General features: G+C 36.9%; 1 long non-coding RNA gene across 1 annotated transcript; it reads left to right on the forward strand.

Moving 5' to 3' along the window:
- Positions 1-1,936: 1,936 nt before the first annotated feature.
- LOC134470771 (uncharacterized) lies at positions 1,937-5,596 on the forward strand. Its single transcript, XR_010039932.1, has 3 exons — positions 1,937-2,142; positions 3,940-4,161; positions 5,265-5,596. It is a non-coding gene; the product is annotated as an uncharacterized LOC134470771 (long non-coding RNA).
- Positions 5,597-26,725: the final 21,129 nt, after the last annotated feature.

Genomic DNA, 26,725 nt, shown 5'->3' on the forward strand with positions numbered 1-26,725 from the left:
AAGCTGACCAAAACTATAATCACAGAAGGTTAATTTGAGGTGGGCTTACCTCTTTCCATTTAGAAGATACTATCATAGACATGGGTAATTTTCTCTGGGGGTATATTTGAAAACATGTAATTTATTTTAGTTAATTTACTACATTTTAAATGACCACAAAAATAGACACATCCAATCTTTAATATCCACTATTATTTTGGAAATAATCTTGCTTTGTAATTGTGTTATTTTTTCACAAATTGACCCAGAATAAAAGTGACCAGTAAACATATTTAAGGTTTAAAAAAATGTTCATTTGCTTAGATAATAATTTTTTTGGTTTCGCATTTTTCCTATTTAACTTAATGTGTGAAAGTTAGATTTTCAATTATCATTGATTTTATTGATTATAAAAGTAACTTTTGTTTTGTTTTTAAGTATGCTTACTCATATTTATTCGACTTTATGCATTTTTTCTCCTGTCCAAATTCATGTAACTATGTTAGAGATTTTTTAATAGTAGAACTAATATACATGTTTATATGATTAGCATTATATATCAATATTAATTTGTTTACTTTTGTTATATGGAAGAAAATTAGCCATCATAAGAATTAATTTCATTTCAGTTTAGACTGTTGTTTTTCATTCCAGAAATTAATAATATAATTGATATAATAAAAAGATCAACTTTATCAACCCTAGTTGGAAGTGAAATATAAACGGAAAAACAGAACTAGAAAACTATTAACGAAAGATGCTAAGATTAGAAGGCCAGTAGACATTTCCATTTTCCCCTTTTCCAGATAGGCTCAATTTGCAAAATTAACAGAAAAAAATTATACTTCATCACCCTGGCTTCATAGCATCTACAGACCTGAAGGCTAGATTGAAATGCATCCGCACCCCTGGTCTCTTTGGTTAACAAAGTTTAACACTGTGCCTTGAATAGAACTTCTCACCCCAAGGGACACAGGTCGGTAAGCTGTTGGTTCGCTAGCTTTCTTTCTGTCTTACTATTATTTTTCTTAGACTAACATTTTATTTGCTTCCCAGTAACACAAAACTTGTACCCTTTCTCTAGATTGCAAGCAGATGACCAATTAGCTCACAACCAAGTGGATTCTGATGAATGATTCCGACGATAAAATGTATGACTTTCTTTTCTGACACAGTTTCAAGTATCAGGATAAGTGGATTAAAATGTTTTGCAAATTTAAGGGTTTTAAGTGCCGTCTACTTGCTTTATTAAAATAGACTTTTCTAAAAAAATTTCCAGCGGTACAAAATGTGAAACAGATAAAACTCTACGTGCTTCAACGCCCTACAAGCTGGCCACCTCCTGCATGCACAGAGGCCACAATTACTCCTGCCCATGTGTGTCTCCATTCAAAGGTAATGAACAGTGAGGGGAAACAAAAAGCAAACATAATTAACTTTAAAAAGCATTTCTGTCTGTTGTCTGAACTCATTTCAGTCTTCCCAAAACAGTATTGCTCCTTCATTTTCCTAATCACTTTCTAAAGTGACCAAACAATTATGCCTGAGGCAGAATCCAGAATAAAAAGAGCTTTGTTTATGCAGCAGGAAAACAGCTGAGCTCTGTGTTTTCTATTACAAAGGCCACAAATACAACAAAGAGCAGGTGAAGAATTTACGGCCACCTTCCCTGTAGTGTTTGAAATACTTACCCCGATTAATATGTTATGAACTTTTGAAACTTTTCTGTTCTGTCTCTCTTTTTTCTAAACTAAAAATGTGTTTACTTTTTTGAACATAACTATACTTGTTTTAATTTATGGTGTTACCCAGTTTCCCATGACTGTAACAAGTATTCAAACTAATCACATTGCAAGGAAAAAAAAAAAAAAAAAAGTTTTCTTTGGTCCCAGTTCCGGAACTCTCTGTTCATGATGCTCAGCAGCCCCGTGGAGACACTGGCCTAGAACAACAAACCCTGCTCCCTCTAAAGCCAGGACGTGGAGAGGGAGTTAAGGGCTCACCTACTTACCAGCTTTCAGAGCCACTGCAGACACTGGGCAGCTTCAGTCTGGGCCTGGTTAGGGTTTCTGCCTTCTCCAGATGGTGCCCGCCGGAAGACCAAGACTTCCATTCAGGAGCCTTTAGGGGAGACTTGTGTTTGGAGGAGACCAGCTGCTTCTGGTAGGTGTGGCTACTGCCCTTCTCGGGTCCCTCAGCCTTCCTCCGTCAAAGCATGAGGAAGCGGGGTGAGAGGGGCTCCGAGACCTCGGCTCTAGCTGAAGTCAGTATTGAGATGAAGCCAAGGAAATGTTTCTAGCCAGCCATTCAGCACAAAGCTACCACTACAGCAGAGGAGGATGCATGATAAATAGTCCTGAGCAGGTTGCCCACAGAGTTTTGGGGTGTACTTCCGCTTTTAGGTGTAAGCTGATTCCTAAAAGTAACCATTTCACTGAGTGGGTAACCTAGGCCAATCAGAGTCTTCATCTCTCTTTTAGGGAGAGCAAGAGATGGTGGGGGTTCTTGGGCACACACTAGATGAAGGTGATGGCTTTAGAAGGGGTAGAGGTCTCAAGTTGTGTGCAGAGAGCACATGGTAATTTTGCCACTGTCTGCCACACAGGCCTCACACTGAATTTCCTGCCCTTGCATTCCCCTCGGGTTCATTCCATCATCCTGCTGCTCCAGGACGGGGAGCAGGGAGTGAGGGCTGCTGGGCTGCTTCCTGCTGGTTGAGGGCACTGGAAAGGGCAGGTGACATAGATGGAAGGATGGTCCAGGTGGAGGGGTGCCCTCTGCAGCACATCCACATTTCCATAGCAACCACGTGGTCTGAAATGAGGTGAGAAAGGCCCTTAAGTACACAGAGGCCAAACAAGCACAATGAAAATAAAAATATTCTTGGTTCCAGGAAGGGAAGTAACCAGGCCCTTACTGGAAAAGGCCTGGTGCAATGTGCTCCCAGTGGGAGACTACGGGCTGCAGGCCTCCAAGAGGGAGCTTCCTACTGCAGGCTGGCAGCTGTGCTGCTGGCTGAGGGGCAGAGAACGCCTGCCCTCCACCTCTGAAAGGGTTCCTGCTCCCCAGTCTAACCCTGTAGGAGGGTCTTCACTGTCTCCACATGACCAAACCCCTGAACTGACATGAACGTGCTTTTTACTTGATCTCAACTTGATGATAATTCTTTAGCTTCTGCTGAAGTATTTATCCCCAAACAATGAATTGGTACTTTGGTTATAAAAATCCATTCCCATAACCTACTGTAAAAGAGAGGAGATATAAAGCAACTCATTTGATACCTCCCTAAATTTTAGTTTCTTATTTTTAAACTGTGAAATTTGAAGACTTCAAATAAATACTATGGACTCAGATATTTTTAAACGATGGAGATATTTATTTTAGTAAGTAGCTTTTTAAAATTAGGCATGGAAATATTAAAACTACATATCTCTGTTCAAATATTGAAGCAAGATATATTTTTTTCTGTCTATCAGATACAAGTAAGACTGTAACTGCTGGGTGTGGTGGTATATACCTATTATCCTGGCACTCTGGAAGGTTGTAGCAGGAGGATTCCAAATTTGAGCCCTATTTGGCAAATATAGATCCTGTCTTCAAATAAAGCTTAAAAAGAGTTAGGAATATATCTCAATATAAGAGTTCTGAGTTCAATTTTCCAGTATAAAATGACACCAAAAAAGTATATATTGGCCCCATTTATATATACATAGATTGAATGAGATATGCTATAAAAATACCTCATTGCTACCTACAGCTAATAATCTTGTGCATCACTATAATTAAAAAAAACTATCATAGATATGCGATGTCCACATAACGAAAATTTTTTTCTTCATTTTGGGTATGTAGGATCTAAATATACATTAATTCATATTACATCTTTAAAACACATAGGGAATGATCTAAATAACTCCAGTAATAAAAACTATAATTTATTTTGAGCATAATTTTTTTCAGAACGGAGATGTCGGTTTCTCGCACCATTCACCAGTGAGGGGAAGTAAGGGTCAGCGGGAGGTGACTCCAGGCCAAGGACAGTGGTACATGGAGATGGACGTGAGTGACCCTGAGAGCCAGGAAACAAGGAAGTGAGCAAAACGCAAAACCACAAGAGCGTGTTCAACACACAGGAGCCAACTGAAGGCCCAAGCACAATGCTGGAATAATTAGAGCCCCAATGTAAGGGAGTGCCGATGGCTGCACAATGCTTTAATACTTTGAGTTCATACTGATAAAAGGAAATGATTGAATAAACAAATAGTGAATAAGATTCTATTATGCAGAATATCAAATCATAATTCATGCAGATGCTTTGCAGTTAAGGAGGCAGAACACAGCTCTTGATCCTTTAAATCAGATTTTTTGGTAAATTAATTTTACTGGTACACATTTATTAAACATAATGCTCATGTTCATCATATGCAATTTCCACCTGTACATGGTTTATCTGAATTCTTATTTAATTCCCCATTCCTCTCCTCTCCCTTCAACCCTTCTTCCCCTTCTCCTTTACAGTAGCTTAGTTTCAATTTTTTTCCTTGTATTCTCTATTGTTTCCTTTTCTCTTCTTTCCCCTTGTCCCTCGTGGTTCCCCTTTCTATTTGGACATTCCCTTCCTACTTCCCAAGCTCTATCAACCATTTTTTTTCTTTTTTTTTTTACATTTTTAGTTTTTCACACGAAAGAAAAATTATAAGATTTAAACATTTATTTCACTTAAAACTATGGTCTCGGTGCACCCTTTTAAGTAAAATTGTCTCCATTCTATCCTTTTCTATGGCTGAGTAGTACTCCATTGTATATTAAAACCACATTTTCTTTATCATTCATCTACTGATGGGCATCTAAGCTATTTCTGAGATTTAGCTGTGTATCTTTGGTATGATGCTGTTTTTAACTCTTTTGGAAGGATACCAAGAAAAGAAATAGCTGAGTCAAATGGAATCTCTAGTTTTAGTTTTTTGGGGAATCTCTACACTGATTTCCATCTAATTTGGATAGCATGTTGAGACTATCTTCCAAAGTGTATGATATGGGAAGCATATGCATAGAACGAGAAGTGACCTCACAGTGAAGAAGTGTGGTACTAGATACCTCAAACAAATGATCGTGGTTAATATCAAGATTGTAAATCATGTTACTAACATGCATGAGCTGATAATAATCATACTTTCTGTTCTGTGGTCTCTCTTAAAATGTGGCATACTATTTTGATCATCATAAAATTCACAATTGAGAGGAATTCTGGAAAACACCAAGACTAGGATGCCTCAATTTTTCAGGTACAAGGGAAGTCTTGGAACCCATCAGAACTAAAAAGACCAAAAGGAAACAACTACTGCAGGTAAGTGACCTTTTGGAAAGGAAATATTTTTTCTCCAAACAGAAAAATCATGTTATCTTGAAACTAAATAAATACAAAGAAAGTAAGAATTTTTGCTTAAAATAATGTGTCAATCTGGGTTCATTAGTTCTGTCTAACATAGCACAGAAACACTAGGGGTAAGCGGTGAAGAAAACTGTCTGTAGTGTACAGAACACCTACACAGCATTTTTTCACCTGAGTTATAAACCAGAAAGTACCACAAAATTCTAAGTTCAGTACAAATAAGTGATCTCCAATAAATACTTTTACTCAAAATCGGTTATACTTAAAGAAAAACAAACATATAAGATAAACATTAATTTTGCATAAGCATAATTGTTTTTAATTCATATACTGAATATTATAATTTAAAATTATAATAAAGAGAAAAAGAACTTTTAGTTGTTGCTGCTGCCTTAGATTTAAGAAAGACAGTAAATATTCAGAAGGATTGCAAATAATTAAAATGAAAGAAAAAAAACAAGCTGTTATAAAATGCATATATCTAATAATATATAATTTTGCTATCATGTAATAACATTTATACATTAGACCATTCTATATAGAAACACAATCTTGGAAATTCCTAATTCATTGTATGTTTTCATACTGTTTGGAGTTAGAGAACTTGACTATCCTTACAGAACTGGTTAGTAAGGGACAGTACCTGCGGGTCGGTCTCTCCGTCTATTTGTCTGCTGGGCCACACTGACGCCCTGGAAATGGCCCGGTACTCAGGACCTGCGCTGTCCATGGATTGACTTGCGGACCACGGCGGCCACGCTGTGACACAGGGCCTGGGTCCCCACAGGCAGGAGTGTAGAGGGCTTGCTGTTTATGGGCGCCCCGAGCCGGCTCCAAGATGGAACTCAGTGTGGGGACCTTGCAAAGACTAACCATAGAAATAACACTTGTCTGAGCCATGAGTGTATCATTCTTGGGCACATTCTGGAAAGAATTAAGGACCGCGTGCTATTGGGGTGCATGCAGAGCCAGGGTTAGGGCATCATGATTCACAGTGGCTAATCTGTGGGAACACCCTAGAGGCTGATGGAAGCAAATGCACAGGAAGGTGAGGCATATATATATATATATATATATATGCACATACATTTGCATAAAGGTCCATGACTTAGCTCCAGAGAAAAATGGCTTTCAGCGGGAAATGGATGGAACTAAGAACCACCAGGTCACGTCCAACTGGCCAGACCCAGAAAGTCAAATATCACCTTTTCGGGGCTGGGGATTTAGCTCAGGCACATAAGCGCCTGCCTTGCAAGCAGGCAGTCGTGAGTTCGATCCCCAGTACCGATAAAAAGGAAAAAGACAAACAAACAAACAATATATATATATATATATATATATATATATATATATATATTCTCTTTTCTCTCCTACGTGAGAAAATTTAAAAATACATGAATTAGTAAATACTTAAACTTTCAGTGAGACACTAGGAAGCCAAGAGTCAGGCTGCGGTAGAAAGGGAGGAGCGGGTGGAACAGGAGGGGTGAGGTGGGAGGGGTCTTAGGTTGGAAACTGATTAATAGATGACAATGCAGGCAGCAACCCTGGCAGAAACTCGGCATCCTGTGATGTTAACATTCTCTATCATGACGGAGGAAACAGTCCTTTAAAATCCTTAATGACTTTTATAATAAGAGTTGAAGCTTGGAAACATAACATGTATTTCTTTCAAAGGGAAATGATTTCAATATCATTATTATTTTCTTACTATGCACCAAATTTGACTTCAGCACTGAGCACAGAAGTTCACTGTGTGTATCTACTAGGTGTGTACTATGCATATTTGCTATGGTATAATCAGTTATTACTTTATTGTTACTGTTATTATTTACATGATAAGAAACATCAGGATTTTTTTTTCTAGGAAAGCAAGATATCAAGCAACAAGAGCAAAGAACAACTGGGAGAGGGGAAAAGACAAAAGGGAGAAGAGTTTATGTGTATAGGTATACTTACATATGTACATATACATACAAAATAGATAACTATACTACCACTTTCTGTAAGTTCATAAAAAAAAAAAAAAAACAGTTTGTGCTTTCATTGTTTGACTGACCATATTTTAATCTTGTAACAACAGGAACAACTACTTGTAAGATAATGATATGCAATATATTAATTATTGTAATTTCCCACTATTCCTTGAAATTCTGTATCATTTGTTTTTTGTTTTGTTTTTAAAATAAGGAAAGATAATTGAGGACACACATATTGTACACGTTGGCACCCACAATTTCACATTGTAGTTAAAAGTACGAAGTAATCCCACATGGTTATATTGTCATTAATTCACATATTCCATAACTAATCACTATTAATTTAGGCACCTTTAATTAATTGCTTCCTGGCTGTACATTCCCTTACCTGAAATGTGATAGTAATTCCTCTCCCTTTGCAAAAAAACATACTAAATACGGGGTTTAATGTGATATATTTGAATACATAATGCTTTAACGTATATATTTCCTTTCTACATATGGACTGAAGAGAAAATTGTTGAGTAAATAAACATAACTGTGGTTAAGTGTAAAACTTATCTTCTCCTCAGTTTTAAATAAAATTGTGTACGTCAACATATTCCACAAATGTTAGTTTTGGCTATAAATTGTGTCATGTACATGTCAATTCCCTACAATGACTATAATAATTGTGTATTTTAAACATGTACTAATAACAGAAAACAAAAATGTAAATAAGTATAAGCATAATATATCCCTTCCCTAGTGAACAACTTTAAATTCTAGAATTAATGCCCATGAAACACAATGTAAATCAAAAGAAAAGATCACAAAAACCACCGGTAATGCAAACATTGCTGCTGATTGAATGCCCACAGGTCTCCTTTACAATGAAAGTATTAAGCCACAGAGTCAATCATCTATTTAAAAGTTGGAGAATTTCTTTCATTGGAGGAAAAGATCATAAAATAAAGCAACTCTCAAATGTCCTATTATGTCAGTGATATTATGATCCACATAAGGTTAACGCTATTAATTGCAGAAAACTCTGATTTAATACTATTATTTCATTTATTTACTTACTGTTTTCACAGTACTGGCAATTGAATGCAGGGCCTTCACATCAAATTACAACCTGAACCAATTTTTATTTTGAAACATGGCCTCCATAAGTTTGTGTCACCCTGGCTAGACTTTTCACTTGTGATCATCTTTACTCGACCTCCCAAAATTGTAACTTAGACAGCAGATTTAAGGATAGATTCTTAAGTGCTCATGAAGTAAAAAACACTGGTCCACAGAATGCACAGTTAGTTTTTCAGCCTTAACGGGGCCATCCTGCAGCCACAGTGATTACCGCACTGAGCCACGGCTGAGCTCTGCAGATGCTCGCTCTCCAGTCGACTGTTCCAGGCTTGTCTTAAACATTCTTGGGAGAATGTGTTGCAACTGATTTTGGAAAATAGTCTCTGATATTTTAAAGTATCTTAATGTCTACTACACATCAATTAGATATATTAACAAAGAGTTAACTTGCTATAGTTGCTTTAATAAAACTGGCAACATGACTCCGGTCTTGGAAGATTGGCCCAGTAAGTGAATGAATTATAGCGTGCTTGGTGTGTATGAAGTTATTGGTGCAGTGGGAAAATATTTGTTTACTATTGGATGTTGATGACATTTGTCTCTTGTGCCTCCTCAGCAGCTGTTGAAACAGTGAACAGAATACAAAGGTCTGACTAGTGCCTTGTGCTGCTCCTCTTCATGTTTAAAATACAGTATTTCACTTGAAACACTGACTGGCAAAGGCATACATAAAGGGGATCTGAGTGGGAAACTGCAATATTTCTTTACCCCATTTTTAAGTAGAATTCTTTGTATTTTGGTATTCTTTACACTATTTCTTTTAAATTCAAAATTCATATTATACTTGAATATGTGTTTAATTCTATGATTTTATTATGTTCCTCTTTTAATGGATCACATTTATCTATGAATTTGACATTCCTTTCTTCTTCATAACCTACTGACTACTCCATTTCTATGAGTAATTGTACTTGAGCACATTTTCTGTAAAAGTAGCGTATCAAGTGAAAATGAAATTGTCACTATCACATGAATGTATCAAACTGAACATGTTATACAATGTAATGAACAAGCCATTCAACAGCCAGTTCCTTGTCTGTAAGCCAGTAAGTACAGTTATAGGTTGACACATCTGACAGATTCTGAGAAGTGCCTAATGATAACCTGCACTTTACACTAATTGGTTTTGATTTGCATTACTAACAAGAAATAAGCTACTCTTGGGACACTAACAATGAAGAAAAATTATAATTAAGTTGAATATTACAGAGAACTTTACTGCAATGAGTTCAAATAATCTGACCTCTGAAAATCTGAAAGGCATGAAAGTTAGTTTTGTAAATGCTTATCTTTTTAAAAAATTTCCATGGTACTATTCATCCTTAAATTTAATTACTATTCGATATGATATATATATATATATATATATATATCTTCTCACTATTACTTTTCCAGTTGATCAAATGTATCAACTATGTGTTTGACAGCATGTAAAAAATGAACTTTCCCCATTGTAAGTATACATTGATGATTCCTAAAATGTCAGGCATATCTTAGATCTGTCACTTTTTAGGAGAAAGTTGAAAATGAATTTAAAAAAATAAAATAAGGAACAAGGACAATATAAACAATGATAATTTTTAAAACTGTGATCAGTGTTCTCCGAGATTACCCTATGAGCATGAGGCCAGAGTGCACACCAAGTGCAAGGGAGAAGGATCATTTAAAAACAACTAGGGGTAGCAGGAAGTTATTAATCAAAAAAATTAAATGTAGAATTTGCCTTCTTATTTTACAGAAGCCTAGTATGCTAGGAATTGAGAAATTTTTTCTTATCTGTACTGTATTTCTTTTTTTTTTTCTTTTAAACAAGATTGCATCCTGGGATTAAACATTTAAGTGCTCTCAAAATTAATTAGCGATCTATGGTGCAGGCATGCAAATCAGCACGGCATTGAGGGATGTGTGAAAGACCAGATAGCTAGGATGCTGTGGTACCCAGATACACAGATGAACGTGGTATTCACAATTCTAGGATGAATAGAAAGATGCTGTTGCATGGACACAGGAGTAGAAAAGGAAGTTCAGTGAAGAGGGACATGAGCAGAGTGGCAGCAGACTGAGTTTGTTGGATTAAGTGACTGAAGCCACACTTTCCCTTAAGAAATAGTACCTTCATCAGCAAGAAGAGAGTTCTGGAAGACTACAAGTTTATAAGGCATCAGAAAGAAATATGGATAATGATCAGATTCTTTTGTTAGGATAGACACAAAGAAACACTGAAGTTAACGGGCTGTCTGGAGAAAGACACATACGTGATGATTCAATGCTGAAGATACAAGGTGAGAGTCCCAATTCAGAAGCAATGGCACAGTCTAAGGCAGTATTGGGCAGTTCAGCGACTTGGTGCGGAACCGTCTCACAAAAATTACCAAAGAATCCAAGAAAGGTTGAGTGGAATTTAGCTGTTGATGATGATACTGTACATAGAAAAAGGTATACAGATAAAATTGATTGCAGTTAGCCAGAGCAGACGACTCCTTGGTTATAACTGGCATGGAAGGGGGAACGAGATGTGGAGCTGAATAAAAAGAAGGTGGGCCCAAAGGAACACCTTTTTATTTGAAATTTTATTGTTCCTTTATTAATCAGTTTGTTTTCTTAAACCATTATGGGCATGTCTCTGCGGCACACACTGGTCACTGTTGGGGCTGGTCCAAGCACAGTGTCCCCGTGGTTTACGGAGTGAGAGGCTCTGTCCCATCCTTTCCAACCCATTCTGTGCATAGGAAGGTAAGTCACACGAACTGCGTGTCTCCGCTGAGCATCAAATTGGATTTTTGATCTAAGATGAGAGAATAGGACCGGAAGGACGTCGAGCCTTCCCGTCTTGGCGGTGAAAGCAGAAGCGAAGGTAGCAGTCGTTTGCATGAAGAGAGGACACTGTGAACCTCGTGCAGTGACAGAGACGTAAAGCAGGGAAAGCAAAGCCCGATGGGAAGCACTGGCACCTCATACAGATTGCACAGGTCTTCCTTTAATTCCCTGATAACACACGTGTGGTCCCAAGATGATCAACAAAAGTAAACAGTATGCAGTGAGATAGACTTGGGCACTGGAGTTTAAGCTGGCTGACATCTTGCTACAGCGAAAGGTAACTATTTATATGGAGTAAGAAGAATCCTGATAAATGCAGCATATCGAGCATGGTGTTAAACATGTGATAAACTGTTTTGACAAAGTTTATCTTCAGAATGTTTTTACTGTGTTACAACAACCAGAAGGAAGCACATTGGGAAGATGTCCGCAGCATCATTCTAGGAAACACATTTTTGGGAAATGGAAAACCACAGGCAGCAAAATCAAAGTTAGCCACATAGAAAGGGATGGAGCTGAAGAACTTTTGTACACTAGACAATCACAGAGTGAAGAGGCAGTCCACAGAACTGAATAGCATACGTGGAAGGCATACACGTGACAAGAGATTAATCTCCTGATCATATAGAGAACTCAAACACAGCGACAAGAAAACCAAACTGCACAAATGACTTGAGCAGTCGTCTTTCAAAGTGAGTCAGAAAATTCAGATCAAGTACACAAAAACCTGCTCAGCATCACTACAGAAACAGAAATAAAAATTACAATGAGACTCTCCTTACTCCTGCTGTCCAAAAGACTAAACTACCACATGCTGAGGAGGCATTTAGAAAAGGGAACATTAGTACAAATTTTAATTTTAATTTAAAATTTAAGTTTAATTTAAAAAATTAAAAATAGAAATATTATGTGATACAGTAAACCATATTACTGAATACGCATTAAAAATAAATGAATCAATATGTCAAAGACACATTTGCAATTCTATGTTCATTGCAGTACTCTTAGCAAGAACATCAAAACAGAAACAACTGGAATGTTTATCCATTGAAGAAATGTGCGCATTACATATACAACTGGATACAACTGAGACAGGAGAGAAAGAAATCCTGTCTTTTCCATCTACCCAGGTGAAGCCGAAAAAAGTAGGTATGAAAGAGAAAGAAGAAAAGTAATACATTATCCTTCTGATATGTGTAATCTAAGAAGATAATTTTGTAGAAATTGAGAAGAGAATGGTAGTTACCACATTCTGAGGAGTCGTAAAAGAGAGAGAGAGAAAGGCAGAGAGAGAGAGAGAGACAGAGAGAGAAAGACAGAGAGAGAGAGAGAGAGAGAGAGAGAGACAGAGAGAGAGACAGAGAGAGAGACAGAGAGAGACAGAGAGACAGAGAGACAGAAAGAGAGAGAGAGAGAGAGATCGGGAAAGGTTGATTAAAGGATAACAAAGTTACAGTTATAGGGCAGGATGAAGTTCTGGGGTGTAACTATGAAGTAGCTCCAGTAGTTCTGCAGATAACAAAAATATACTGCATACTTCATGAATCTAGAAGAAGAAATTACAAATTTCTCAACACCAACAATTAATGAATGTTTGAGGAGATAGATACATTTACCCTGGTTTTAAACATTATACAGTATATATGTATATCAAATATTACATGATACCCCATGAATTATATATATATATATATATATATATATATATATATATATATAGTTGCTTCATATGTGTTAGAAAATAAATTTTTAAAAGTATACATGAGATCATGTCATTTATGACATGTATAAATATGGTGGATGTTACATAAAGTAAAATATGCCTGATTCAGTTTTGCATGTGAAATCCAGACAATTGTGCTTTACAGAAGTAGATATGAGACTGATGCTCATTAGAGGCTGCAGGAGTTGGGAGGGAAAAAAAGGAGAATAATTCATCAAAGGATACTAAGCATTAGTCAGACAGGGAGCACTACTTTAGAGATGTATGGCACAGCACAGTAACCATAGTCAGCAATAAGATATGATATATTACATAATAGAAAAGGGTATTTCAGAATTCATGCATGATGTAGTCAGAGGTTGTGCAGAGAACAATTAGAATCAGCACATGGAGTTTATAATATTGTTTTATGATGGTCACTCAGTTAACGCAAGAAAATGCAGAACATCTATCCACAACACCAAAGACATAGAATATTTAGTCAAGGCCTAAATCCAACAGTAATGTCCCACATGAGTCCAGATGAAAATCCAGTGCTCATGACAATGCCTCTCACAAGTCCAACTAGATGTCCAGCACCCACAAGAACTCACGCCAGTCTCTTTTACAGATATGTGTCAGGAAGGCCCAAAGGTCAGTGGTAGAAGCCAGAAAGTCCACGCCAGTGGGGTGAAAAAGCTGTGCTGATGGGATGAGGCTCTTGGAGCCAATAAGTCACACTCACAGCAAAGACCAGGGCTGTCCTGAAAGGCACCACAGCCATCCTCAGCGACATAGAGGCCCCGAGCTCCTCAAACCATAAGCACATTCAAGTGCATGACAAAAATCCACTGTGAGGAGTTTATCCTACAGACCAAGTGGCTCACATCTTCTCCTATGGAGCCAGGAATCATGCTCAATGTGAAGACCAGAGATTCTCCAGAAAAACCAAATGGTTCAACCAGCAACACATAAAAAACCCACAATGCCTCAATGCAATAACTTCTCCTTTTCTACATATCTATTTATGCTGGCAACTTTCCTCAGGTAAAACATCTATGCTCAGTGCCATACTGATGTAATCCAGCTGGCATTAAGTTGACCCCCAGTTTTTAATCCATAACAATGCAATAAAGAATGATAGGTTAGTGATCCGGAAGATATGTTATTTGGGTTAATGTAACCATTCTACATTATCTACATTTATCAAAACATCAAATTGTACATTGTATCTATAACTATGACATGAATAAATAAAGAATATGAAATTAATACATTCTGATATGTAGAACTGTCAGTATTGGTATAATCAAGACCCAAGGGTAAAAATTTGATGCACAATAAATTTTGAGATATCATTGTCAAGCCAATACTTTTCAGTAGAAATATAATAGGACACAGATCTGTAATTTTAAAGTTTCTTGTAACCTTATGTAAAGGTAATTTTAATGAAATATATTTTAAAATACATTTCAAAGTAGTCCTTCACTCGGAAGTGAAACAGAACCCAATTAAAGCTTGCATTTATAGGAGACATGAATATGTAATTGTAAATAAATTGATGTAATATTCTTATATTCTGCATAAAAGAAAACAAATTAACCTTAAATGGACTATGTAAATGTCACCCTACAGAGCAAGTAAAAGAGTAACGGAAAGAGTTTAGGCTATGTTAAAAAATAACAGAATAATAAAATCATTCAGCTAGCCAAAAATAAGCCACAAAGGGTAGATACAAAATCCAAATAAACAAAACGATGAGACAAATTAAAAGCAAACACAAAGTGGGGTTAAGTCCAAAAATAGAATAATTGCATTAAATATCACTGAACTTAAAGTATCTAATTAATATGCAAATTGCTCAACCACCTGGATAAAAAGCAAATACCAAGTTTACTTAGTCTATGAAAATGCAGATAAATATAAAGAGGTGGGGAAATTGTTTAAAAATTTAAAATATAGTTTTCAAAATAAAGCACAAACATTTGAGGGACCTATTTTATTATCAGAACAGATCAGAAGCTGAAGTACACTGTACTTTTATAATAATACTAGCGATAAACAGTTCATCAGAGCTTCCACCTACACAGCATGGAGAGTCCAACTACTACGTCCATAATTCTACATTCCTGAGAAATAATAATACGTTAGCACTTCAGGTCTTTATGTGAGTCAGTGTGTTACTCAACAAAGATTGCTGAGAAAAAAAAAAATAGCACCTAGAACTGAGTTGTTTTGTGGTTATAGTTAATGTGTATGATATTAGGCCTTATTTGGGAACCGTGTTGAAAATGGTGAGGAAATGTAAATGATGTCTTTAAAAACTGTGACGAAATTGTGACTGGAGTCTTGAGAACCAAGTAGTACTTTGACCATGTACCAGTAAGACAATTCCTTGTGTCAGTGTGAAAGATAGAAAAAAGTACATAATGACATTGTTGTCTATCCCTGGAAACTTTCAGAGCAAAATGTTGAAATTGCCAAATAGTTTTATTTCCTGCCATGTAATAAAACAGGGAAGGGATGAGCTAATGATCAGATGTTTTTCAGCCAGAATTTAGAAAAAGACATTTTTAACTCAGGATTAGTGTGCTGGAAAATAAATCTAATTCTTATTTTAGACATCCAGCTGGTAAAAATTTTCAAAATATCCTTAAAGCCGTGCTCAAATCCAGGATATTACTATTAAAACTGGGCTTTAGGGCTAGATGGAGGAAGTATGGCTTTTAAACTCTTTGTTATGACTACAGACAGATTTATGGAAGAGGTAGACAGACATGACTCTACACTTTGTGACGTAGTCTAACTGTTACCCTAGGGCACAGAGCATGAAGTTCAGAGAGGGTTATAGGTCTGAGTGGAAGAGAGCTGAAAATCACTTAGCTGTGACAGGAGCTGCTCCTTGAGGTTTTAGGGCAGGGTTTGCAGGAGGACCAGAAGCCAGACGTGGGTTTGTACCTTCTCCTCTCTTTCAGTGCGTGTTCACCTCAATATTCTTGTCTTTGCTTTGTGTGTGGTAATGTGAGTGAGCAGATAGTTTATCATTCAAAACTATGTGTCTCTTAATCAAGACAATATAATTAAAAGCTAAAACAAATTATAGTCAAGTAGCCTCATCTACACTTGAATTTAATTTATAATTTTAAGTTAATTCCAAGAACATGAGATGTCTCTGGGTTTGGCTGAGGTCCCTGCTGTCTATGTTGTTCTCCATGTCACTAACTCAAGCTACATGTAAGCTAAATATTTTAGAGCAGCGATCCTAAAGTAGAAATGTTACATGCACAAGAGCACATTAGCCAAAGTCTAGAGACATTTTCAGCTGTTAGAGAAATAAAAAGGGACATGTAGGAGTAACAGTATGTGTTGAATTGTGGCGCAAAAATGTATGTGCCTTCTTGCTTCAAATACACTCATCCAGAGATTTAGTTATTATGAATGTGCTGCTATAGTCATGAGTGCACATGTACCACTGTGGTATGATTTTTTTTCTTTTTTATTCTTTATATCCAGAAAAAGAAGACCTAGGTCCAATGCAACTTCTAAGTCTAGTGTTTTGAGGAATCTCCACACTGATTTCCACAGTAGTTGCACCACTATACTCCCTAATCAACAGTAGAGAAAGGTTCCTCTTTCTCCACAGCCCCTTCAGAATTTATTCATTAATTTATTGATGGTAGCCATCCTTTCTGGGGTAAGATGGAATCTCAGTGTTGTTTTAATTTGCATCTCTCAGATGAGAACATTTTCTCATACACTTACTGGCCACTTGTGTTTTTCTTGAGAAGTTTGTATTTATCTCAGAATTGTTCATCATCCAAGGAAAGGATAAAAAGGATGTGTTCATTTCATACAATTGAGTAATACTCAGCCATAAAGAAGGATAAACATGAGACTTTTATAGGTAAATAGACAACTCAAGAACATACTCATAAATGAAATAAATCAGACTCACATTTATAAACATTATATTGTATTCTTCATATGAGAAGCTGAATATATAAATTAGATCCAAAATATACAATGGATATTGTGAAATACTGTTCAAAAGCAAAGAAAAACCATACTGAGAAAAGGAGAAAGGAAGGAAAGGAAAATGATAAAAATATGTATTCACAAGGTACTAATACAGCTAGTTTCTGTTAGTTTATTGGAAAAAAAAAAGATTTGCACTAATATTGTTTGGACAAGATATCATGACTATATCTTGCACTCTGAGTAATTGCTTTGAAGGTAATATGCAAGGAATTACTTAATATTTTCCTATTATCTGTTTTGAAATTTTGTTCTTTTCACTTTAAAATTAAAAAAAAAAAACACTTATTCCATCATTTCTGCCACTGTTTGGAACATTCCTTTTTTAAAAAAAATTATCATCTTTAATTTTATTAATGTGACTTTCTTAATATGCTGAGTTGGTTTAAAACATTTAGCTTTCCTGGTCCTATTAACTATGGGGAAGAGCCAGAAATTGCATGATGCTGCATCCAGTGGATGCTTCATCCAGAGGTGGACACCTTCGTGTTTCTACAGGCCTGTCATTCTGCTGGATGACACTTGGTAGCAGATTTACCATATTGTTAAATCACACATCCTAGAGACAGACACTCGTGAAAAAGAGCTTCTAGAATTGCTTCATGACATGGCAAGAATGAAGGAATAAATAAACACATTTGAAGTGAGGAGGAATACTCTGAGGGAAATTGATTGACCATGTGTCTTTTACTATAGTGTTTTACATATCTATCTCTATCTCTATCTCTATCTCTATCTCTATCTCTATCTCTATCTCTATCTATATCTATATCTATATCTATATATAATTTGATCAACCATTTTATGTTGAAATTCTAACCCTCTAGAGGTCAGTTTGCACTGTAACCTTATTCAAAATAATTTCTTTTCAGGTCAGTTTAATTAGTTAGGATGAAGTCTTGCTTGAGTGGGACAGGCCCTTAATCTGATCTAAAGGTATAATAACAGCAGTGCCCAGCCATGCACTGAGAGAGATGGTGATGCTGAGTTAAGGGAGAACTCAGTGTGTTAGGCCCACCAACACTGAAATGCCGACACTTATCAGCCAACACTGACAGCAGGGAGGGCTTGGAGGAGATTCTCTCTAGTCCTCTAGTCTTCTCAGAAGGAAAGATGCCTCTCAGGAGCTGTATTTGCACTGTGCACCTCCTGAAAGGTGTCGGTACTTTTTGTTGTTTTAGCCACCTGTAATGCAGCCTTAGCAAAATAATATGCGGCAACAAGCAGGGATTCTGTACTCAGTGTATGATGGGTAACGCAGTTCTATCCCTCAAAAGCTATCTGGCAAATGTGTCATTAGTGCTGACTTTGGCAAGGTCTATACTCTACATTGTTCACACAGAAAAGGTTATAAAGTGTCAGAGTAACATTTCCATGGTATCCCAGGCCAGGTCCATGCAAATTTGAGTGCAGCCTATCTAGATTTGAAAGTCAGTCAGGGCCCATTTTGTTTCATTTATATTTGGCAACATCTTTTCGTGGAGTTACGATTATCTACGTTCCACACACATGCAAAGTACACGGTTTACAGCATCAAATGTCCTCCATCATAGCATTGGGTTGAAGTTGAGGTTTGAAAATGAAACTTCCTGAAAATTTCCTTAAAATATGTATGAATACACAACATGTTTTAAATTACTGTTTAGAAGCTAAAAACCTCTATAGAAATATTATTGAAAGAAATTAAGGAAAACACATGGCTATAGAATAAAGATAATGTGTTTCTATGTTAGAATAAGGAATATTGTTAGGAGGATAATAGTTCAAACAAAATCTGTAAAAATGGTAGTAGCTTTTGGTAAAATTAACAATTTGAATTAAAATATAGAGCTGTAATAATCTATAGTGGCTAAAATATCTATTGAAATTGAGTAAGTTTGAAGTATAACATTTGACTTCATAGTGATGTCAAAAATGTTTACTTTTAGCAAAAAAGATAATTTAATGAATGAAGATGAAGCATTTCAGAAATCTAATCACTCCTACACAGTTGATATATTTCAGCAAAAAATGCAAAGAAATGATAAAGGAAAATAGTATTTTCAAGAAATGATAATGGAATATACAGATATTTATATAACCTTGACTTCATATGACTCGCATGTAGTGTTTACCTTAGTTGATCATTGGTCTTAAAATAAAAGCTAAAAATGTAAAATTTTTAGAGAAAAATATGGAAAAAAAGTCTTCATAACCTAGGAAGGGGTCATTTATTCATCATAAAGACAAACAGAGCACTAGCACAGAAAAACAGGGTAAATCAGATTATTCAAACTGAAAATGTTTTATTACCAACGATGTATTTTAGAAAGCAGAAAGTATAAAAGATACTGTACATGGATATTGATTCATGGATCTTCAAGCAGAATATAGATAGATTACGTATAATTCAATAATAAAATTACACAGGAAATAATATGTAAATGATGATTATTAAAACCCAAACTGAAAGGAAATTAATTTTTAAAAATTGTGTCATTTATAATCACCAGGAAAATGCAAAAAAAGAATAAAAATGGAAGCTGTCAAGAATCTAAGATTTTGAAAAAAGCTGAAAATGAAATGGCATTTTTATTCACCGTTGATAGAAAAATACAAATGTTAGTAGAGAGTAAAAGGGGAAAATTTGGGGAAGAATTTAGGAAGCTACTTTAAAATTAAACATATACTTAATAAAGAACAATGATTCTACCAGGCCATGCCTAGCCACTTCCAAACAGCAAGCTGGGCCTGGAATCCAGTCCCAGGCCCTAATCATGAACCAAATGAATTTCAGTGCACCGGGAAACTTGGAACTCTGCTCCCAGATGGTAAGAACACACCCTGAATCTGAAATCACCAAAAGACACACAGATTCCCCGAGGGCCCAAAGGGCCCACACCCAAGGAGCTCCAAGTGGCAAGCAGTGGCCAGCAGTCTGCCCCGGGAGGCAAAAGTGGGCCAGGTGATTCCAGTGCACCAAGGAAGCTTTGAAACTTCACTCAAAACCCAGAAATAGGCGCAACTCCAGCCAGCACTGAGGAATGCTACGCTGCCCTTGGACCTTGGCCTATGCAGCCGCCTGCTTCCTGTGCAACTCCAGTCAGCACTGAGGAACACCACACTGCCCTGGGACCTTGGCCCACACTCAGCAGACACCCGGACCCAGGGCATCTGCTGGCCCCTTGGGGACACTCCCTATCTCCTGGATCTAATACTACTGTTGATCTTCAGCTCTCACCCTTTGTCCCAGAACCTTGAAATACAGCAGATTAACTGTGCTAGTTTGATGGGAGATTCAGAAACTGCCTCATTCAAACAGAAGATCTCAGCAGTCAGTGCCCCTAAAATAGAGGAGTACAGTGGGTAAAGGGCCCGTAGTAAAGCTCCCTCCAACTAACTGTAAAACCTTGGTGAGTCTGGCAAGAGTGTGGGTGACCCCTTCCTGCACACAGAAAATATTAGGCGGGATGAGGAGTGTGCCAATAAGGACTCCTCCAACTTGGAGAAAATCAAAAGGACTATGAGACACACAGGCACACAATAGGGACACAGTAGGGCCTCAGACAACACAAACACTCTAGACAGGGAGATTTGGTGACCCGGGATAACCTGAGGAAAATGTAATAGCAGGAGCTGAAAGTTGACCTACATCAATACTACCAGGCTTGTCAACCCAGGAAGAATATGGGACTCACCCAACAGGCCCTGCAGTGGGAAGTCAGGTGACTGACCCATCTCTTCATTGAGCGACCCAGCTATTGGACAAACATCAACCTTACATTAGGACCCCAAGACACACACTACCAAGAGTTGACACTAGTGTGATTAAAGGACCAAATAGTAACTTGAAAAGACTCAACCAAAAAGGGGAACTATAGGCCAATTTCACAAATGAACATTGATGCAAATATTCTCAATAAAATACTGGCAAATAAAATACAACAAATCAAGAAGATTATATACATCATGACCCAGGAATGCAGGGATGGTCTAACATATGCAAATCAATAAATGTAATACACCATATCAACAGAGCCAAAAGAAAAACCACATGGTCATCTCAATAGATGCTGAAAAAGGTTTCGATAAAGTCCAGCACATGTTCATAAAAAATCCCTTCAGATACTCTGAATACACAGTGTCTCCCTCAATCTTATAAAGGCCATCTATGACAAACCAACAGCCAACATTATACTAAATGTGCAAAAACTGAAAGCTTTCACTTTAAAATCAGGAACAAGACAAGGATGTCCACTATCACCACTCCTATTCAGTAGAGTTCTGGAAACACTAGCCAGAGCAATGAAACAAGAAAGAGAAATAAAAGGAATAAAGATAGGAAAGAAAGAAGTTAAATTATCATGATTTGCAGATGATGTGATACTCTATATAAAAGAATAAAAAAACTCCATTAAAAGACAACTAGAAGTAATAAAAAAAATCAACATCATAGCTGGATACAAAGTCATCACTCAAAAATCAATAGCATTCCCGTACACAAACAAAAACTTGCTGAGAGAGAAACTATGGAAATGTTGCTCTTCGCAATAGCATCTAAAAAATGAAATACTTAGGAATCAACCTAACTAAGAATGTAGAAGACCTATGTGCTGGAAATTATGCTACACTATAAAAGGATATTGAAGAGGATATTAAGAAATGGAAGGAGATTCCTTGCTCTTGGCTAGGAAGAATCAGCATTGTGAAAATGACCATATTCACAAAACTGTTATACAGATTTAAGGCAATCCCAATCAAAATACCATTAACATATCTCATATATCTAGAGAAAACACTTCTAAAATTCACTTGGAAACAGAAGAAAGATAGAATAACAAAGGCAATTTTTAACAACAAAGGCAAGACAGGAGACATCTCAATTCCTGACCTGAAGCTATACTACAAAGCCACAATGACAAAATCAGCATGATAATGCTGAAGAAATAGACCTGAAGATCAGTGGAACAGATTAGAAGATGCAAGCAGAACTACAAAGACACTCAGACACCTGATATTTGACAAAGGAGCTAAACGTGTTCACTGGAAGAAGGATAGTCTCTTCAATAAACAGTGTTGGAAAATTTGGCTCTGCACATGCTGAAGACTGAAACTAGATCCATGCCTATCACCTGCACAGAACTAAAGTCTAAATGGATGAAAGACCTACAGATTAAAACAGAAACACTAAATCTACTTGAAAACAAGGTAGGTAGAAGTCTTGGAGCCATAGGGCTAAGCAGAGAATTCATGAACCAAATGCAAACTGCACAGGTAACACTTCAAAGAACCAACAACTGGGGTCTCATATTATTGAAAAATTGAAAAGTTTCCACAATTCAAAAGAAATCACCAACAAAGTGAAAAGAAAATTCACAAAATGATGAATAATTATAGCCAGCAACCCCTCAAGCAAAGGCTTTATATCCAGAAGATATAAAGAACTGAAAAACATCAAGCCCCCCAAATTCAAAGACTCTCTCAAAAAATGAGCATCTGAGATGAACACACAGTTCTCAGATGAAGATATACAAATAGTAAAATAAATACATAAAGAAATGCTTACCATCACTGGTCATTTGAGAAATGCAAATTAAAACAACACTGAAATTTCATCTCACTCCAGAAAGAGTGGCTGCCATGAAGAAATCAACTGATAACAAATGTTGGCGAGGCTGTGGAGGAAAAAGGAACACTTCTCCACTGTTGGCTGGGGTGTAGACTGTTGCAACCACTATGGAAATCAGTATGGGGAATTCTCAGAAAAATAGAATTGGAAATTCCATTCAGCCTAGCTATTCTCCTCCTGGGTATGTTCCCAGAAAAACTGAAAAGGTCATATCACAGTGATGAATGTGCACCCATGTTCATAACAGCACAACTTTTAATAGCTAAATCTTGGAAACAACCAAGATGGTCATCAACCATAGAATGAATGAAAAAGATATGGTATTTTTATACAATGGAATATTACATAGCTATAAAAAAGGATGATCTTGAGGCCTTCATTGGCAAATGGAGACAATTTGAGACTATCCTCATTAATGAAATAAACAAGAATCATATTTATAAATATCACATTGTGTCTCTAGTGTAAAAATAAATAAGAACTGTAGTAGTAATAAAACCCAAAATGTGTAACTGCTAATGTGAAAAAGAGAGGAAAAGAAAGTGCTCTAAAGGATATAACTGCATGTATATTTAAGTGTGTAGGATAGTTTTTGTTGGATAGTTGAACAGAACTGTTTGCAGTCTTGCTGTGTCCACATGAGGCTTTGAGACGACATCTAGATACAATCCATAACATTGCGAATATAACATTAGAACAATTTTCACCACAAAAATAGCCTATCTGTGTTTAGGCTCAAATCCCTACCTTTGTTCAGTATTAGGTTAATCTACTTTCTGTGTCTGTGTATTTGTATCTACTGGATAGTTCAACCCAAATTGGAAAACTAGTCAAATGTCTGTCATTATGCAAATAGTGATATGTACACACCATGGATCTTTCTGTGGCATTTAATCCTGTTGCACAGTGGTTCCAGATTGATAGATTTCTGGGAAATGAATCGGGTGGTACAAGGACTAACTTTATGCATGGAGCAGCACATTGATGAGTCCTCAGCAAAATGGGCCATTAGGTGGTGGAACCAAGTTGGAGAAAGTGTTTCAGGACCTCCGGTACCACATCTGGCTAGCACTTTACTTTTGGGTTCTTCACTTGTTCTCCACCTCCTGGATGCTAAGACGCCGGCAGCTTTCCTCTCCCATGACCTCTCACTGCCCCATTTCTGCCAAGTGTTTAACGGAACTTCTGAAACTGAGAGCCCAAATCAACCTTGCTTTCTTTAAGCTGGGTATGTTAACTATTTTGTCCCAACAATGAAAACACTGAATCAGAGCAGAAAGTTGGTGTCAGAGACATTGCTATGCCTGTCCCTAACCACATGGTTCAGAAGCTTTTCAAATTGATTTTTGGGAAGATTTTGGAGAGATTCAGTGACACGAGCTAGAGAAAGTCTAGAATGCTGGAAGCAGAGATTGATGGCTGTCTTATTTATGTCAATGGCCCTCAAGCCTCATGAATTACGGACTCAACCAAATCTAGCATTTGTTATTGGTTTGTTGTCTAGCACTCAAATTGGAGCTGTGAGTGCTACACCCCCCTAGCCAGCAGATGAGGTGACACCGGAAGACGGTGTGTCTCTCTCATGCCAGTTAGTGCCTTGCTGTTTGCAATGGCCATGAATGGCTGCTCCACCATGCCATGCTGCATTGGAGCCACAGACAATGGAATGAAACCTCCAAGAGCTGTAAGAAATAAACCTTTCCTTCTCTAACTTTGGATACCAGGTGTTTTGTCTCAGCGCTGAGTAAAATGTAACCAAGACAATGGCTGATGCTGGCCAAAATGAGAAAGATCAGAATGCAGAAGCATAAAACATTGCTAGTGATGTTTCAGATGGGAACAAGGACTTCACTTGAAAATGAGCTAATGTCCATGTGTATTTCCCTCTGTCAAAAACAAAACAAAAAAAATAAATTTAAATTTTTCCCTGCTTTACCCTTTTGTTTGGACCTAAGATTAATGATGGCAGGTTTATTAACCTGGTGGGGAAAATCTGAAGATTGTTCAGTGTTCGGACTCTGACATGGGTACTTCTGGCTGTTTTTAGCCAAATTTATAGTGAGGAGTGAGATACAAAGCAGGCATAAATATTTGAAAAACTTGTGTCTTGGCCAGAAAAGAGCAGTATATAAAGGGGGGACTTAAAGAGAACTGTGGCTGTGAAAGAGAGCGCAGTAAGTAGAAACTGAATAGTCTGAACAGAAACAAGAACATGTTGCCCTGCCACTGTTTCAGACATCAGCAAGACTCTAAAGACTTCAGTTATAAATGAAATCCCATTAGAAAATCCGTCTAATGGCTGTATGAAGAGTGAAGGTTTTTTCCTAGAGAAGGAGATTGAAGTGTTACATGATGATTCTCAAGAGTATGAGCAGCACTGACCCAGAACTGAGTAAGGAAGCTGCAGGGCTGGTTTAGCCTGTGTTCCAGACCATTGATCTGCCTGGGATGTTTTGTTTATGGACTGATTTCCAAAGCACATCCGGGTATGAGTGACACTGTGGGTTCATGTTCATGGATTAGTGTGGAAGTGTCACTTTCCTGGTGTCTTACAATGACTCTTCCTTTGTGGCCCCTTCATTCTATATAAAGTGTCATAGAATAGACACTACACTCACTGGTGAACCCTGGTGGGCTTATCTAAAATTCAAGCTCCACGGGGAAAATAATTAGTTATTTTTCTATTTTGAATATTTATCTCCACTTGAGATCTGGTCCTTCATCATAAACATTCCCTGTATATCTAATGAATAAAAGAATTCTCTAACATAATCTTCATATTTCAATAATGTATTCCAGACATTTATACATGTAAAGTATGCAGATAAGAAAAGCAGAATCAACTATTTTACATGCCTCAAGGTAGAAACGATCTGGACTTACACATTCATAAAATCATTTGTTTAAACTGTTTACGTTTTCTTTGTGGCGGATATTTTAGAGGACATGATATATGTTGTACTTTTTTTAAGGAGCATGCAATTTTTGACATTTAATGATTTAAATATTTATTGTGATGGATTTGAAGTCCCTTACAACAATTACAACTGGCTATAGCCAAATATGTTTGCCCAAGGTACATTTTTGTTGACAATGAACAAGTATTTTCAGTTTTATGATAGGCACAAAATACTCTACAAAGTGATTGTATTACCTCTAAATTGTTCAAAAGCATTTTCTTGAAAATTTAAATGTGTGATATTTATCAAAATGTAAGTTTTTTTTACACAAGAATTTTTATCATATAGAGAAGAATGGGAATGTATCAATTTCTATTTGACTCAGTTTTTGTTTTCAACATAAATTCTTAACTATTAAATCATTCTATTGAAAATTTAATCTCATGATATTGCTGAATTTGATCAATTATGTTCAGTAAAGCTTCGAAGCATAAGTAACTGTTTTAAGGTTACTTTTTTTTTGGGGGGGGTCTTTTTCCTTTTTATCGGTACCAGGGATCGAACTCATGACTGCCTCCTTGCAAGGCAGGCGCTGATGCCGCTGAGCTAAATCCCCAACCCCTTTAAGGTTATTTTAAAAGTTATTCAGACCAACCTCAAATAATACATGCCAGTGCATCTTGCTTGGACTCAATAATTAAAATAATGATTTAATCAAAGCCATCAGTTTTTAAATTTTAGACAACTCAGTGGTACAACACAAAGCAAAATGGAAATTTATTCTGCATTTATTTACATAAAATTACCTGCAGTGTCACAGAGTGAGGGACCCAGTTTGGACCACTGAAGATCCTGGGGAACAGCATTGCATTGTGTTTGAGCCCCAGATTCTGGCGCTCACCTGAACGGTGCATGGATCTCCTCCTGATAGTGCCATGCCTCAGTTTCCCCAGCTAAATAAAAAGCTAAAATACCCATTCAAAAATTATGTGTGGCGACACAATGAGTGAACAGAACAATCCCTGAAAAGAGTGCTATAAATATTTTTAAGGGCTAAGAAGTTGTTACTGCTGTGAATAAATACCACCCAAATAAGTCAAGTGTCAAGACCTGCCTGGCATCGACTTAACTTCCTGTGCCTCAGAAATATTTTCATGCCTTGCTGTTTTTAGATTGTGCTCTCCC

The sequence above is a fragment of the Cavia porcellus genome, unplaced genomic scaffold (assembly GCF_034190915.1).
Source record: "Cavia porcellus strain 051 isolate PalLab524CR breed Dunkin Hartley unplaced genomic scaffold, mCavPor4.1 scaffold_16, whole genome shotgun sequence".
Lineage (NCBI taxonomy): Eukaryota > Metazoa > Chordata > Mammalia > Rodentia > Caviidae > Cavia > Cavia porcellus.